We start from the raw sequence: 4,322 nt of genomic DNA on the forward strand, positions 1-4,322 counted from the left end.
TAATAGTTTTAATTGTATATTTTAATATATATAGGCTTTAATAACTAAATATCATTGTTTAATGGAATATACCCATCATGAAAATAGGTGTGATTAATTTGTATGCATTGTAGGGCAAACGTTCGTGGCAAACAGCCAAAAAGCAAACCGTGCTTCATAAATTGTGGCGGGACAAAGAGAGGTAAATAGAACCTCATTTGTTTATAACAATATTCGAAAATGTTTTGTTCTTGACAATTGACCATTGTTTGAGTCATATTTAATGCCGCGTAGATTTCACTTTTAATTTTTAGTTTGCAGATCAAATCATATCAAAAACAGCTTTATTCTTTCAGCTCAAGTAATTTACAATTTAACACCACGAAGAAATGGGCACGAAACTTCAGTTACAAGCATTTAAAAAAAATAAAAAAGGAAATATATTTAAAAAATAAATTGTAGTTTTTGAATTTGGAGATGTATCAATCAAGACACACTGTTAATAAATAAAGTTATTAAACAAGCTTTTTATGAGCATTTTGAAGATATAATATAACTGGATATATATCACTTAATTTTAATAACAGAGTTCCTGATATAATTGGCGTCATGCTGCTGACATTGATATAGTGTTTGCTCTGCAAAAGAGAGTTGTTCGTGCTATATATTAGCTTGGTTATATATGGTCTCTTAAAGAAAAATTTAAATATAAAAATATTATTATTAACATTTAATAAACGTTCACAAAAATCGTCATCTTTTTGTTCTTAATAGTGATTTTTAATATTATAACACAAGAAATAAGGGATTAGCTGGTAGCTAATTCTAGTAGGTAGGTCCATAATAGCTTTAAGGGTTAATGTTATACACTTTTATAATAAAGTCCCAGCCACTGTTCAGGCATTCTCTATAAATAAATTTAAATGTTTTATAAGAAATGGCTCTGTCGTAAATCCTATTACTCCACAGCTGAATATCTGAGTGATCGGACAGCCTGGTACAAGATTATAATTATTTTATAGCAATAGCAATGACAGTACAGTATTGTATATTTCATTAAAAAGAGCGCAAAAAAAAGAATGCTGGGAGAATTTCTTGCGCCGCTTCTTGTCTCTCAGAGCGCCATTTGTTTCCGAATCGGTAGTAGTATCTAGTATATTCAAGAATAAAAAGATTTTAAAAGAATCAGTTTTGAGAAAAAAATGCCTTTATGTAGCATGGTGCGTGGACCAGCCATCTCCTGCCTTGACCACACCTTTGGGAAGGGAATGACCCACTCCACAACGCCACCACAAGTAAATATGTCAGATCTACAAGTTTATTGAAATGAGAGATATAAAAGAATTGAGAAGAGGAATGCTAAAAGCTCCTCTTTACTTGATACCGTTGATTACTTGGGTAGCTTTTTGTACGACTGTGTACAATTATTTTGTCGATTGAGAACTAAGATTAAATTCAATTTAAAATATTTTTATTCGAAATAGGATGTAGAATCACTTATTGAAAGTCAAAATCATCCAAAAGGTATGCCTGAGACCTGAGAAGAACGGGTGCAACAAACTCAGCGGGCTTATTTTTTTTTATTTAAAAATATGGTTACAATGTAAAATCGTACAATAAAATTCATTATTTAATAGCCTGTGGGCGGTCGCTCAATTTCCAATCAGTGGTATCACTAAGAAAGTCAATTATGTTGTAGTAACAATTCTTTTGAATTTCCTAATACATTTGTTTTGAACAAAATCGGATCTTGTAGTTAAAGCATATACAACGCCCCACAAAAGACTTGCTAACTCGACTTGAGTAGTAGGCATTATAAGTTTATGTTTGTTCCTGGTGTTAACATTAGGGTTATGACAGTTTCTAGCAAATTCACTTATGTGCCTATGTATTAAATTAATTATGATTATTAATAAGACCAGTTCCACGAATAATAATTGAAATGATGGAGATTCTCAACAAAATCTGATTCTGATCGTGAATCTGAACACGGCAAAGTTGCGGGCAGCCGTATAATTAAAGAAATTGTTATCACTGAAGCATATCATTACCAAACGGTACTTAGTAACTACATACAACAAGCGTATTCTAAAATAGAATTGGTTATCTTATTTCGCCAGTCTTATCACCGACTCCGGTAGCCGTGATCGTCTAGTGGTTAGGACCCTACGTTGTGGCCGTAGTAACCCAGGTTCGAATCCTGGTCACGGCAGCGAACAGCTGTCGCGGTGGAGTTATATTTTTAGTGCCCAACTTTTTTATATATTTTTTATCGCATTTTTTTTTAATAATTGTCTCGTTGAATTTCGACATTAGAAAATGTGAGTTGTAGTGTTCTCCCCCAGGAGTTTTCCGTTATGAGAGACATAATATTATGTTGATAATATAATATTGTTATATTAAAAGATTTTTGTAAGCTTTAAATAATGTATATATTTATGACCGAAGTTGACGGTATTGTCATAAATTTTTACGCAATCTTCCCATTAGCCCAGTGAATGATCCAGTTTAGTGATAAAATTAATTTTTTTATTATTTTAGGACCAACAAACAGTAACACAATAACATTTTAGTATAATCTAATATATAAAATTCTCGTGTCATGGTGTTAAACATTGAACTCCTCCGAAACGGCTTGACTGATTCTCATGAAATTTTGAGGGCATATTGGGTAGTTCTGAGAATCGGACAACATCTGTTTTTCAAAATGTTAAGGATGGTCCAAACGATTTTTTTTTAATTTTTTTGACTTTTTTTTTTAAATTTGTTTGATTATGAGTCAGCATTAAAAAAATACATACAAAGTCAAATTTTCACTCATCTACGATCAACAGTTACTTTTGTATCGCGATTTTAATATCGGCAATACAACGTTTGCTGGGTCAGCTAGTTAACTTATAAATTTTTAACCTAACTACATTAGCCACAGATGAAATATACAAAAAAAAATACGAAATTATTTATTTCCCACTTTACATGTACATATAGTAGTAGTTATGCTGACTTCCACACTAGTTGTTGTATGTCTCGTGGGGGAAATAGTAAAATTAACAGAAAATAAAAACATACAAGCTGAATACTAAAACTTAACATACTAAGAAATAAACTAAAAGTAATATCTACAAGTGTATGAATTGTGTGGGTCCGTCAAAGAGTGTATATATATGTGTATATATATGTGTATATATATGTGTATATATATGTGTATATATATGTGTATTTGTTATAATATGATGTTTATTATAAGGAACGTGTTAAGTTAGGGCCGCCGTTATATGTCTAACGGCCATTTTCAATAATCCTTAGTTTAGCTTACTAGAGGTAGACAAATCTATCCTTTTACGCTTTCTTACATTTAAATAACTTATCGCCAAATAGCATTGGACTATAACCGGCCGTTTTCAATAACGTAACTCTAGTTACGGATACATTGCTGTCACGGTTTACGGCCGTTTCCAATATACTATCTACAGATAGAGGTAAAATAGTAACTTCTACTGTCAGTAATTAGCTGACAATGATCTGAGGCTGTCCCAATATACCCGATAAGTCATCCTTATCGCCTTATATTGGGACGCGTGCATTGCAATTTCCATACAAACTTCTATCGCTGGTAAGCTATACGTCCTCCCATTGACAGACAACGTGTACGGATAAGGTTAGTTACCGTCGATAAGTTTATTGGGACCGAAAAGTCAACGATAGTTACAATTTTTACCCCAAGTAAAAGGTAAATTTTATTACATTAGTCCATTTAATTCTCACTTTTTTTATGCACACTTTAATGTTTTGATATTAATACTAATAGGGAATTATTTTTAATTAAGTTAACTACATTTTTATCTTGATGCCTATATTACTATCATCTATTGTACAAAATGCCAAATACACCCTGACTCACATATTTTAACAGATAATAAATTATACAAATGATTTAAGTTTTCTTTAGTGTTAATTCCGCCAATATTTGTTTTTAAACAATTTGACACGTGTTTCGGCTCTACACGAGGCACCCTCAGGACGTATTGTCTCTCTATAGAGTAGATAGACTATATAGTCTCCTGCAAGATTTTGGCGGAATTAACACTAAAGAAAACTTAAATCATTTGTATAATTATGGATTTCCGCAAAGTAACGCCTACTTCAATAAAGTTTTTTTTAGATAACAATTGTAAATATGTATTGTATATATGTTACTTTGTTATAGCTTTCACTATGTATATACTCAACCGATCATGATAGAATTCTGTACCTGTGTTCCTTCTTTTCTATGCAAAGAAGCCTCCCAATGTTAAATTATTAGACAGACCAGTCCAGATGCGTATGGATATGTATCCAAACTT

At 31.9% G+C, this 4,322-nt stretch overlaps 1 non-coding gene across 1 annotated transcript; it reads left to right on the plus strand.

Annotated features, from left to right (window-relative positions):
- The first annotated feature begins 2,119 nt into the window (after window positions 1–2,119).
- Trnah-gug (transfer RNA histidin (anticodon GUG)) lies at window positions 2,120–2,191 on the plus strand. Its single transcript has one exon. It is a non-coding gene; the product is annotated as a tRNA-His (tRNA).
- The last annotated feature ends 2,131 nt before the right edge of the window (window positions 2,192–4,322 follow it).

Source organism: Leptidea sinapis, chromosome 4 (genome assembly GCF_905404315.1).
Source record: "Leptidea sinapis chromosome 4, ilLepSina1.1, whole genome shotgun sequence".
NCBI classification, from domain to species: Eukaryota; Metazoa; Arthropoda; class Insecta; order Lepidoptera; family Pieridae; genus Leptidea; species Leptidea sinapis.